Consider the following 14300-nt stretch of genomic DNA (forward strand, 5'->3'; position numbering starts at 1 on the left):
GGAGTGTTGTCAGAAAATGGGAAAGGGGCAGGAAGCAGGGAGGCTCCTTTGGAATGAGGCAAGGGAAGTTCCCTGATAAGGTGGTACTTTTATGGTTGTATTCCCAGTTTGCATACAACTCTGTCTGCATTTGGAATATATATGTGTACTAGTATTAAAAGCCTTTTGAGCAAGTATAAATAACCCCCTTAAAACCCAAATGTATAAAAAAAATCTGAATGCAATGATATGAACTTTTCTTACCATTTATATTTATATTCTAAAATAGGGTGTCACTAATGCTCTAGTATGAGTTTATATCCATTAGCTGCTTGAAGGGCGATGGGAGGGGCTCTTTGAAAAGGAGGGATGGAGAGTCTGAAGCTTAAGAGTTAGGATGTATCATCCACTCTATAGAAGAAGGCACATTGGGCAGAAACAAAGAAAGCATCTCAGGAATTAAAATTTTTATTTTGGAGAATAAGGAATCTCATTCTTTAAAACATTCATATATAACATAGCTTGAATATTAATAAAGCAATGAAATCTATATTTAGCTTAGAACAGTGCCTGGCACCTGGTATGTAATAAATATTTATTGAATGAATGATGCGTGAATGTCTCTGATGGTTTGCTTCCTTTTCTTGTTTCTCTGCCAAGAGAGAAATTAATAAACTCAAGTGGATCTGTGGCTGGTTAGCTAATGCTTGATTGTGTTTACTTACTCAGCATTTCCGGGGTGACTGGCCATGAATTAAGATGATGACTTTGGTGTGTTTACTGAATTGAAAGTGACCTTATTTAAGCAGAAATTTCAAACACTTAAAATAATGACCCAGATGATAATTGTACTAATTGAAGCAGGAGTTTATTGATAGAAGCATCACCCTCTCCTTATAATTAAAAAAATAATTTCCTGGCTAGATTTTACATGATTGCTCAGGAGAGGAATTTGGTACATGAAGTCTATGGAGAAGAATTAATTTCCAAAGTGATTGTTTCTTTTGGGGTCGGATGGTGGTGTGTGGTGGGGATGCTTTCCTCAGCTGGGGCTGTGTGTGTTGTGCTTCCTTTTAATGGGAGATGATTGCTGAGTGGCCTACCAAGGCTCATTGAGTGGAGTGTTTTTATTGATGTTCCACCTCTTCTTTCTTTTTTTAAAAAATCTTCTCAAGGCTTTTATTTTTTATTTTAAAACTTTTTATTGGAGTAAAGTTGATTTACAATTTTGTGTTAGTTTCTGCTGTGCTGCAAAGTGAATCAGTTATACATGTATCCACCATTTTTAGATTCTTTCCCCCTATATATCGTTACAGTGTACTGAGTCGAGTTCCCTGTGCTATATAGTAGGTCCTTATTAGCTATCTATTTTACATATAGTAGTGTGTATATGTCAATCTCAGCTTCCCAAGCTACCATAAGATTCAGCAATCCCACTTCTGGGTATATATCCAGAGAAAACCATAATTTGAAAAACATGGAGCCCAATGTTCATTGCAACACTACTTACCATAACCAGTTCATGCAAGCAACTTAAGTGTCCATCGACAAGGGAATGGATAAAGAAGAAATGGTACATATATACAGCAGAATATTAGTCATAAAAAAGAATGAAATAATGCTATTTGCAGCAACATGAATGGATCCAAAGACATACTGAGGGAAGTCCACTTCTTCTTCAATGACTTTCTCTTTCTGAGACTCCTTTTCCTCAGGGAACCAGTGTCTCCAGGTTGCCCTATTGAAGCCCCCTCATGTAGATTAACTTTCTCAAGACAGTAGCCTATGGCTCAGGCTTACCTATTTGGCCATATGATTCAAGTGCTGTCTCTTAGAAAAGCCTTAGATGAATAAAACAGTTTATTGACCAACACACAGCAGTTGTGTCTCTCTTTGGAATATTACCCTTTTTACAAAGCTTTATAAGTGGCTAACTTCAAGGAATAGTCTTTTGGCTTGAGCTAGTTGTGTATTTTTTGGTCCTGAAGTCTAAATATCCATAGGCTAGTTTCAGCATTGCCAGGTTAGACCAGATCTCTAAAATGTTTTCTTTGTTTTGAGACTGAGTAAATAAGTGCTAAATAGAGGATGCCCGAATGAGACAAAGGAGAGTAGAGAATGTAGTCTTTCCAAAACTACCTGATCTCAGAAACTTAAAGATTCTTTTTTCAAGGAATATCTTGTTAAACTACTTTCTCAGGGATCCTGCTTCGAGAGATTCTGGATGAGGCTGTTTGTCCTGGGTAGAACTGTTTAAAGTCTCTGAGGCTTTATTTTTCTCATCTATATATTCAGGAAGGTAGACAAGGTAATTTCCATATTCCCTTAGGACTTCCAAACTCCTTCATAATGGAAAGGTTTCAGGCACCACCCAGTGAACCAGTAGGGAAGAATTTTGGGGCTAAGATAAAAGACTTCCTATTCCTTCTAATCACACCATGTAGCCCGACCTGTCAGGAGCTGCAAAGACAAAATTTGCTCTTCCCAGTGAGCTACTCGAGCAGCTTCAGCTGCAGCTAACTTGTCCTTTGTATGAACAGCTGGTTTATGAGCCCTCCTCTGCCCCCTAGGTGGCTGGCGTGGCCGTCCTTCTGGTAGCACAGGTGGAATATCAGGTGGCCACGCTGAGAAGCCCTGGTATCAGTACAGTCTCCCTCACTGTGACTGGTCTTGGTCAGGCTCCTATTTTTAGCTGTATCTGTTACAGACACTGACTTCCCAGCTTAACGATTGTGTTCAGGTACCCATGTGCCTCCAAACAGCTCTCTCGTGATCCAAAAGGCCTCTGGAATTATAAAAGGAAAGAACAGGGTGACATAGAGAAATGTGGACTCAACCGAGGCACTTGGATTTCTCTCACTGTGAAGCAGTGTGACTTTGTGACTCCCAGGACCTTGATCTCCTTTCTGTGAAATAAGACAGGATGGTTTCTTAAGGGCCCTTCCAAATTTGAAATTTTATAAAGACCGAGTCTGTGCAGGGAGAGGACAAATGTTTAAGAGTTTTAAGACCCAAGCACTAGGGACAGAGGTTCAAGCAACCACCCAGTTCTTGACACAGTGTAAGAAAGTCTGTATATGTTAGCCAGTAAATATTCCACCTGGAGGCATGGGTACAAGTGCTAAGGGAACTGAAACTTTGACATACATTTATTTGCTCAGGAGAAAAATAGCAGAAAATAATACATATGTCGTTAAGTTAAAACTGCTCATGTGTTCAATTTTGTACTTGCATGAGGTTAGGATCTAGGGGCACACAAGTTAGTATTTTGCCCTGCTTCCTAGGCAGGAAATTCAGTGAGCTGAGGTCTAAAGAATGTCAAAATTTCAAGGACATTTCTGTAGGATCTGCTGATGGTATTCAATTCACTCCAGACTTAGGACATCATCTGAGCCCTTTTCAGCAAGGTCATCTCAGTGGGTATGAGGCTTGGGGCAAGTCCTATGGAAAGCAGACAAAAATTAATGAGTCAGACTGGGAGAAAAAAAAAAACTCTCAAGAAAGCTGGGAAGTCTGGGGCCTAAGGGTCAAATATGTACATTTATCTATCTATCTACCTACCTACCTACCTATCTATAATGAGCCTTGGGTCTGTTTTTAGTATCAGCTGGTATGAACTATTTTTATCTTTTCCCTTTGGGCTATCTGAGTTCCCACTCAGGAGATTGGACCCTTACAGAGTCCAGGCCAGAGAAAATCACTCCAATTGCTGTGTTCCCCAGGGATGCTTTTGTTTTTAGGCTTTCTCCACATTACACGCTTCTGCAGCATTCATTATTTAGAGAAATCCAAGGGGAAGCCTCAGAATTGCATACTGTTTTGGAGGGATAGGATCACATTTGCAGCTTATAACAAATCTATACACTGTTGCCCAAGGCTAGTCTTATGCGATAATCATTATGCCTGAAACTCACATTGTGTTGCCTGAGCCCATTGATATAGGAGGAAAATATGGGATCTTTTTGTAGATTTCAGCATGGGAGAGACAACTGTATGTAGTATAGTGTGAGCTCTGAGATGAGAAGACTCTTCATTGAATGACTTTGTGCAAATACCTTAGTTTCTAGGGGTATTAGTTTCCTTTTTGATAAAATAGGGATGACAAATATTGCTTTTCCAGGGTTCTTGCATGTGATTTAATATAACACAGTACTACCATTCACTATCCCCTTGTGTCAAGCACGTGATCCTCTCAGCAACCCAGTGAGTCACATAGCATGACCTGCATCTTATAGATGAAGACAAAGAAGCTCTAGGAGGTGCCATTTGTGTAAGGTCACAAAGGTGGTGAGTGATGGAGGAGGAATTTGTTTCAGAAAGTTTTACTTCTGAGTGCAAGCCCTTAACTACTAAACTTACAGTTACATCATGAACAAACGCCTCAAAATATTCATGATTGTTTTTACTGACTCCATGGAATAAATTGTCACCTCCTAGCACCAAATGGTACCTTGACTTCAGACAATATCAAAACCACTACTGCCATAGGATTTATATATGCTTTGGGGTTTCTTGTCTTTCAGAAGGCTATGACTTTTCACTTTAAATTCTTATATGAAAGATTGAGGTTGTTTTGTATACATTTTTTTCTCAGGCAAATAAGCTAAAAGGGGAAAAAAAACTTGCCTAGTCTTACTCAAAAAATGAGTGACAAAGCCTGCAGCAGCTGACTCATTAAATCGTGAGGTGAATCAAATTCCCCATATAGCTATTCTCATAAGAAGGAATTCCTTTGAGTATAATGTGGAACATGTTACAAACCACTGGCCGATGAATACTTATCGAAGCCCCTGATAGTACAAAACCACTCTAGTTGAAATCTATCTCTTCATAATCAACTGTGGCTACCCTACCTCCTTGCCTGCTCTTTTACTATTTTATACTGAAATTCTAATGGGCTTCCCTGGTGGCTCAGAAGTAAAGAATCCACCTGCCAATGCAGGAGACTTGGGTTTGATCTTTGGGTTGGGACGATCCCGTGGAGAAGGAAATAGCAACTCACTTCAGTATTCTTGCCTGGGAAATCTCATGGACAGAAGAACCTGGCAGGCTACATTCCATGGGGTTGCAGAAGAGTCAGACACAGCTTAGTGACTCAACAACAACAACAACAACACTGAAATTCTAATTCAGTGAAAGCCTTTGGTGGCTTCTTAATCTGCACTTCCCATAGGCTCATGGGAAGTCAGGAGGAGGACTGAAGGAAATGGAGTGCTATTTGTTTTTCAGCATTCCTTGTGGACAGATTTTCAAGAAAATATGTGATATTGGAGGTAAAAACTTTGAGCACAAGTGCTACCGACTTTTCTACTTGATGTTGTGCAGTGTGATCAACTTGGTATTTGACTTGGAAACTGAAAAGGATGGCATTCAACCTGAGTGAGGCTGGTGAGAATGTCTCTAAGTCTCAAAGCTTTCCTAGTGTTTCCAAAGGCTGTAAGTTCTTGTCAGAGCTAAGTGGAATGTCATGAGTATCTCATCATGCGGTTTCTGCAAGGACAGATGATAAAGGGGAGGGGGAGAAGCAGGGAGCTCATGGGAAGAAAGCCGACTGCACTGTGAGCCTTGCAAGGAGCATTAGTACTTCCTTTTGGAGCTCACAGACCCACTCCCATGAGCAGGGTCCTCCTAGCACTTCACTTCCTGGACAGACTGAAAAAGATAACCTTTAAGGGCTGGACATAATCCCAGTGATCCCAGTTCATAGAAAGTGAATACTGAGTAGCAGGTTAACTTTGTGATAAATGCCTTTGCCTCCATTGCCAGGCCTGCTCTCCATCTGAGCTCTTTTCCATGAGAGCTTTTGTTGATGCCAAAAGCTTGGCCTCTGTGCACAGGTGCCAAATTAAACCTCAGAGACAGAGTGTTGGGTGAAGTAGCAAAGAAGAGCTTTATTGCTGCCTTTATTGCTGCTTCTGCCCTAAAAGCTGTGTGTCTCTACCTGGGAGGATTTGGTGAGGAGTTTTACAGTAATAGGTCAAGGGCAGGTTTTCTGATAAGATCAGTATGTGTGCAGGCCTGTACTCCTTTTAATCTGGCCTCAGATGATCTTCTCTGGCATGAAGAATGCTGACATCTTCCATTTATTGGGGGTTTTAGTTCTATAAAGAGCTCAAAAGATACTGTTATGTGTGTCCCTTGAGGTGGAACCAGGACCCTGCCCCAAGGCTGCACTATTGTTTCTTGGCTACTTCTCACTTGTCTCTGCAGCCCCTCCCTTTCCTTATTGGCAGGAGTTTGAATCTGCCCTTTGGAGTCAGGGAAGGTCATAGAGCCTGAAGTCTGTTCCCTACAAACAAGGAATGGGGGACACAGACATGTTTCTATGAGCAGGAGCCCCACAGGGTCCTGCTCAGTGTCACCATAAGAGCAGATGCAGGCAAGGCATCGCCCTCCTTTTTCTGATGGGGATTAATCTAAGTTTCAGGAGCAGAGTCTCTAGTCTGTCATGGGGCTTAAATAGCCTCTGCTTCATGACCTTTCTATCTTCCTTCCTGGAGAGCTTGCTTCACATGTTTCTTCCCAACTGTAGAGGATGAAAGGTCAGAAAAATGCCTATGAGAAAATCCTAGTCCATACATCCTGCTGTGTCATCAGGCCACTAGCCTTCACCTCTGTTTCCCCAGCTTATAGCTGCCACACTCCTGTGCAGAAACAGGCCACACTGGGTTCCTTCTGAGATAGATTCTTTTGCTGTTGCCCTAGTAACAGAATTATTAAACCATGTTCTAGCCTCGGGAGTATTTATGCTGGTGAGGTAATGTCTGTCGCATCCAGGCTTTCTTTTCATTTCCACTCCCACCCCCTCGCTTCAGGCCCCATGTACCTCACACATAATGAACTCTTCTCCCTGGCCTCAGTGTGCTGCTCACCCTTTCTACTGGGGCTGCTTCTGGCTCAGCAACACCCTTTCTCAGGCTCAGAGACTCAGCATTGGTCAATGTCTCCATCAGCTGGCATTTAAAGATTCCCATGCCTCCATTCCTAAACCTACAGCACTACCTGGGCTTCAGCAGAGCACACTGTGGCTGTAGGACAGTGTCAAGAAATAGATCCAAGAGGAACTAAACAAAGAGAACCCATGGGACTTATCTAGGGACTGGCTGGTTGGGAGGCAATACAGTTCAGTTCAGTTCAGTCGCTCAGTCGTGTTTGACTCTTTGCGACCCCATGGACGCAGCATGCCAGGCCTCCCTGTCCATCACCAACTCCCGGAGTTTACCCAAACTCATGTCCATTGAGTCGGTGATGCCATCCAATCATCTTATCCTCTGTTATCCCCTTATTCTCCTGCCTTCAATCTTTCCCAGCATCAGGGTCTCTTGAAATGAGTCAGCTCTTCACATCAGCTGGCCAAAATATTGGAGTTTCAGCTTCAATATCAGTCCATCCAATGAACACTCAGGATTGATCTCCTTTAGGATGGACTGGTTGGATCTCCTTGCAGTCCAAGGAACTCTCAAGAGTCTTCTCCAACACCACAGTTCAAAAGCATCAATTCTTCAGTGCTCAGCTTTCCTTATAGTCCAACTCTCCCATCCATACATGACCACTGGAAAAACTATAGCCTTGACTAGATGGACCTTTGTCAGCAAAGTAATGCCTCTGCTTTTTAATATGCTTTCTAGGTTGGTCATAACTTTCCTTCCAAGGAGTAAGCATCTTTTAATTTCATGGCTGTGGTCACCATCTGCAGTGATTTTGGAGCCCCAAAAAATAAAGTCATCCACTGTTTCCCCATCTATTTGCCATGAAGTGGTGGAACTGGATGCCATGATCTTAGTTTTCTGAATGTTGAGCTTTAAGCCAACTTTTTCACTCTCCTCTTTCACTTTCATCAAGAGGCTCTTTAGTTCTTCTTCACTTTCTACCATAAGGGTGGTGTCATCTGCATATCTGAAATTATTGATATTTCTCCTGGCAAACTTAATTCCAGCTTATGCTTCATCCAGCCCAGCGATTCTCATGATGTACTCTGCATATAAGTTAAATAAGCAGGGTGACAATATACAGCCTTGACGTACTCCTTTTCCTATTTGGAACCAATCTGTTGTTCCATGTCCAGTTCTAATTGTTACTTCCTGACCTGCATGCAGATTTCTCAAGAGGCAGGTCAGGTGGTCTGATATTCCCATCTCTTTCAGAATTTTCCAGTTTATTGTGATCCACACAGTCAAAGGCTTTGACATAGTCAATAAAGCAGAAATAGATGTTTTTCTGGAACTCTCTTGCTTTTTCGATGATCCAGAAGATGTTGCCAATCTGATCTCTGGTTCCTCTGCCTTTTCTAAAACCAGCTTGAACATCTGGAAGTTCAAGGTTCACATATTGCTGAAGCCTGGCTTGGAGAATTTTGAGCATTACTTTCCTAGCGTGTGAGATGAGTGCAATTGTGTGGTAGTTTGAGCATTCTTTGGCATTTCCTTTCTTTGGAATTTGAATGAAAACTGACCTTTTCCAGTCCTGTGGCCACTGTTGAGTTTTCCAAATTTTCTGACATATTGAGTGCAGCACTTTCACAGCATCATCTTTTAGCATTTGAAATAGCTCAACTGGACTTCCATCACCTCCACTAGCTTTGTTCGTAGTGATGCTTTCTAAGGCCCACTTGACTTCACATTCCAGGATGTCTGGCTCTAGTTGAGTGTGAGTGATCACACCATCGTGATTATATGGGTCATGAAGATCTTTTTTGTACAGTTCTTCTGTGTATTCTTGCCACCTCTTCTTAGTATCTTCTGCTTCTGTTAGGTCCATACAATTCCTGTCCTTTATCGAGCCCATCTTTGCACAAAATGTTCCCTTGGTATCTCTAATCTTCTTGAAGAGACCTCTAGTCTTTCCTATTCTATTGTTTTCCTCTATTTCTTTGCATTGATCACTGAGGAAGGCTTTCTTATCTCTCCTTGCTGTTCTTTGGAATTCTGCATTCAAATGGATATATCTTTCCTTTTCTCCTCTGCTTTTCACATCTCTTCTTTTTACAGCTATTTGTAAGGTCTCTTCAGACAGCCATTTTGCTTTTTTTACATTTCTTTTTCTTGGGGATTGTCTTGATCCCTGTCTCCTGTACAATGTCATGAACCTCCGTCCACTCTTCATCAGGCAGTCTGTCTATCAGATCTAGTCCCTTAAATCTATTTTTCACTTCCACTGTAGGGATTTGATTTAGGTCATACATGAATGCTCTATTGGTTTTCCCTACTTTCTTCAGTTTAAGTCTGAATTTGGCAATAAGGAATTCATGATCTGAGCCATAGTCAGGTCCTGGTCTTGTTTTTGCTGACTGTATAGAGCTTCTCCAACTTCGACTGCAAAGAATATAAACAATATGATTTCAGTGTTGGCCATCTGGTGATGTCCATGTATATAGTCTTCTCTTGTGTTGTTGGAAGAGGGTGTTTGCTATCACCAGTGCATTCTCTTGGCAATTCTCAAAGGCTAATTTTGTTAGCCTTTGCCCTGCTTCATTCTGTACTCCAAGGCCAAATTTGCTTGTTATTCTGGGTATCTTGTGACTTCCTACTTTTGCATTTCAGTCCCCTATAATGAAAAGGACATCTTTTTTGGGTGTTAGTTCTAAAAGGTCTTGTAGGTCTTCATAGAACCATCCAACTTTAGTTTCTGCAGCATTACTGGTCGGGGCATAGACTTGGATTACCGTAATACTGAATGGTTTGCCTTGGAAATGAACAGAGATCATTCTGTTGTTTTTGAGATTGTACCCAAGCACTGCATTTCAGACTCTTTTGTTGACTATGACGGCTACTCCATTTCTTCTAAGGGATTCTTGCCCACAGTAGTAGATATAATGGTCATCTGAGTTAAATCCACCCATTCCAGTCCATGTTAGTTCACTGATTCCTAGAATGTCGACATTCACTCTTGCCATCTCCTGTTTGACCGCTTCCAATTTGCCTTGATTCATGGACCTAACATTCCAGGTTCCTATGCAATATTGTTCTTTACAGCATCGGACCTTGCTTCTGTCACCAGTCACATCCACAACTGGGTGTTGTTTTTGCTTTGGCTCAATCCCATCATTCTTTCTGGAGTTATTTCTCTACTGATCTCTAGTAGCATATTGGGCACCCACTGACCTGGGGAGTTCATCTTTCAGTGTCCTATCTTTTTGCCTTTTCATACTTTTCATGGGATTCTTAAGGCAAGAATACTGAAGTGGTTTGCTATTCCCTTCTCCAGTGGACCGCATTCTGTCAGACCTCTCCAGCATGACCCATCCATCTTGGGTGGCCCCACACGGCATGGCTTAGTTTCACTGAGTTAGACAAGGCTGTGGTCCATGTGATTAGATTGGTTAGTTTTCTGTGATTGTGGTTTCAGTCTGTCTGCCCTCTGATGCCCTCTCTCAGTGCTTACTATCTTTCTGGGGTTTCTCTTACCTTGGACGTGGGGTATTTTTTCATGGCTGCTCCAGCAAAGCACAGCCGCTGCTCCTTACCTTGGACGTGGAGTATCTCCTCTCGGCCGCCGCTACTGACCTTGGATGTGGGATAGTTCCTCTTGGCCACTCGCCACTCCAGCACAGCGCAGCCACCGCTCGCTGCTCCAGAGATTAAGTGAGAGAAATTTTAGTAGCCTTTTCAGATAGTTGTGCACATTCTTTTTTCATACAACAGAAGAAATGAAATGCCTACAACCAGTACAAAGCAGACAGATTCAGGTCCTCGAGCTGCCTTGGAGAAGTATGCGTGAATCTTTACTAAGCAAGGTCGTTTTAAGTTTTGCACATGTCCTGAGGAGCACATGGCCTAAACAGTAAGATGTTTGCCTGAGATGTTTTTCCCAGAACACGGAATCTGCTGTATCCGGTTCCAGCAATACAGTGCAATGTTTAAGCATATGGGTTTTGAAATTAGTCTAATGGAGCTAGCTGTATGACCATGGACAAGTTTCTTAACCTAAGTCTCAGTTTCCCCAAATGCAAAATGGACATAATGACAGTACCTTCCTCATAAGGGATTCTCTGTTCAGTTAAAATTTTCTATAGCACTTAGCATCACAGAAATATGAACATATTCACTGAACATAGAAATTTTTTAATTGAACATGTTAGCTGTGTTGATGAAGATGGTGGAGAAAAGGGGAAGTTATGAGAAATGGAATTGAGAATGGCTCCTGATTTTGGTGAATCCAGGTGCAGAGGGAACCGGTTTGTGAAAACAACCAATGATTTCATTTTTGGGCTTGTTGAATTTGAAGTGGCCTAACTCACTTTTACTTATTCTCACTGAGTGCCGGGAAGTATATGAAGTACAGTAAATGCACTATTTCATGTAATTCTCACAAGTCCTTGAGAGAAGTATTGTTAACACATGGCAAGATTAAGTAACCTGCTTGCAGTTATTAGGTAGTAGAGCTGGGATTTGAACTTAGGTCATTGTGTTTCCAGAGGCTACATAGTTTACCACTATACCCACTGACTCCTAAACCTCTTTACTGCAGCTAAGAAGTCAGTCTTTCCCATTTATCTGCCTATCTATACGTGCTTTTAGTGTGAAATTGGTCTTTGGGGAACATAATGGTTTGTGTGGCTTCTTGCCTAGACAATACTCTTCCCCCTCATCTGGAGTCCCTGTGTGTAAATTTGGCCCCTAGCTTGGGAGCTTCTTTTGTGACATGTGTTCTCCTGACATTGTGCTCAGACTTAGTAGATCAGTGTGCAGCTTTCACCTTGGTCTTTTGCCTTGTTTCCACCACCTCTGCTTTCCACTCCCAAGCTGGGATCCTTGGTCTTGAAGTGAATTGGCATCTCTGAGCCTCAGCTTCCCTTCTCTGAACGCTTAAGCCATTACAGAATTGCAGTACGCATCAAAAGAGATAGATAGATGTTCCTCTTAGCATTCCCAGTGCCTGGGCCAGAGCTGGGCAGGTACCAGGTGCTCTCTGATTCCTGAATGAATTGATGACAATCTGATTGCATATCCTGCTATACATGATACAGTGTTAAGTTGCTCAGTTGTGTCCTACTTTTTGCAATCCCATGGACTACAGCCTGCCAGGTTTCTCTGTCCATGGAATTTTCCAGGCAAGAATACTAGAATGGGTTGCCATTTCCTCCTCCAGTGGCTCTTTCCCCCATCTCCTGTGTCTCCTGCATTGGCAGGCAGGTTCTTTACCACAGTGCCACCTGGGATGCAGGGTCCATTCTTTTTGCTAGACTCTACTGAGATTTCTTCTTCTCCCACCTGTCTACTGTCCTGGTTGATTACCACAATTTGTTTTGCTTTGGAATGACTTCTTTAAACTTTTGGATTCAGCTAAATCACAGTGGTGGAAGGGATTATAACACATGTTGGGTGTATGCCCCTGTATGTGGTGGGGGAGAAGGGGTGAGTGGGAGCAGGTGTGGAGGGACCGGCAGGTATAGGTTGGATCGTATTTCCTCCACCGACTTTCTTTCTAATGGGGAAAGATGCTCTAAGATCCCAAAGGACATGAATTTACCTGTAGCAAATGCAATCCAGGTGCTATGGTTAAAGCCTAAAGGCCAATGTGATGATAATAGAAGGCAGGGTCTTTGGAAGGTGATTAGGTAATGTGGGTGGAGCCCTCATAAATGGAATTAATACCTTATAAAAGAGGCCCCTTCCACCATGTGTGGATGTAAGAAGCTTGAAGCCTGGAAGGGGGCCCTTGTTCAAATATTCAATCATCTTGATCTTGGACTTCCAGCCTTCAGAACTGTGAGCAATAAATTCCTATTGTAAGACACTCAGTCTGTAGCAATTTTTTTTATAACAACCTGAACAGATTAAGACACCAGGGTACAATGAGTTGGTTTTTAACGAGAGTTTTCTGTTCTTTTAATAATAATGCTTCAATGTGGCAACTTGTAAATATTTTCCCCTCTATCATTTCCAGGTACTTTCACTTTCAATAACCTGCATATGAATTTCAATGCTATTTAATTAAATCCTAAACCTATAAAAGTGGACATTTAATACTCAGAGTAAACCCTTGGTTTGTTCCCTCTGAAGATAAACAGGTGAGATTTCTTCCTGACCTAGGAGTTCTGAGATAATTAAGATTAGTTGCCATAGAGAGAGAGAGAGACAGAAACACATTAAAATGTATCATACTTTTCGTGTTTAGGAAATTCATTTAATTAAATATTCAGGACCATCAAATCTACTCAGACCCAGATACCTATTAATCTGTTGGCCACACAGCCTCCAGAGTGATCTTTCTTTGTCAGGACACCGTTCTAATTGCTCTACTCCTCTGCTCAGAAACTTTTAACGGCTCACTATTGTCCTGTGGACAGATGATGGTCAATTTTCCTAACACGTGTGAGTCCAGACCTTCTAGGTTCTGAGCCAACCTCCTTCCCAAACTCTTTTGTTACCACTAGACCCTTAGGTGCTTGCTGGTAACTGCTGACACGGTGTTCTTTGGTCTCTTTACATTATTAACTTTTTGGATTATTTTTCTTGTATGCTCTTGGCTTTGCAAGTTCCTGTTCACTCTTCAAAACCCAATTTAGGGGGCGGTCCTAAGATGGCAGAGGAATAGGATGGGGAGACGACTTTCTCTCCCATAAATTCACTGAAAGAACATTTAGATGCCGAGCAAATTCCACAGAACAGCTTCTGAATGCTGGCAGAGGACATCAGGTACCCGGAAAGGCAGCCCATAGTCTTCAATAGGAGGTAGGACAAAATATAAAAGATAAAAAGAGAGACAAAAGATGTAGGGATGGAGATCTGTCCCGGGAAGGGAGTCTTAAAAAAGAGAGAAGTTTCCAAACACCAGGAAACACTCTCTCAGGCAGGTCTGTGGCAAGCCTTGGAATCTCAGAGGGCAAAATAACCAGGAGGAAAAATAAATAAATAATTAAAATCCGCGGTTTACGTACCTAACAGCAACTCCCTGCGGAGCCGCAGCCCAGACATGAGCATCCCCAACTAGCAAGCAGGGGCTGGGCAGGGAGGGGCGGGCTGCATTGCTTTGGGTAAGGACTGGGCCTGAATGCCCCAAGGGCAATCTGAGGGAACTAGATTGAGACAGCAACCTAGACCGTGGGATAGCTTTCCCACGAAAAGCCTTAACCTAACACACCGCCAGGCTCACAGAACAAAGGACTGAGCAGAACAAGCTGGCTATGGACCGGCCCATCCCACACCGGAGATGATAGGCAGGCGAGAGCAGCCAGAGCTGGAAGGGTGCAATCGCGGCTCCAGAGAGGCATCCTATACCAAACTGCAAGCAGATCTCGTAGCTAACCAGGACTTTCTGGGACTCTGGAGGGTCGACACTCCCCGAGAGAGTCACAGCCAGAGATCAGCTCCCCAGGGGAG

Source organism: Giraffa tippelskirchi, chromosome 5, assembly GCF_054371585.1.
Source record: "Giraffa tippelskirchi isolate mGirTip1 chromosome 5, T2T-mGirTip1v1.2.pri, whole genome shotgun sequence".
NCBI lineage: Eukaryota > Metazoa > Chordata > Mammalia > Artiodactyla > Giraffidae > Giraffa > Giraffa tippelskirchi.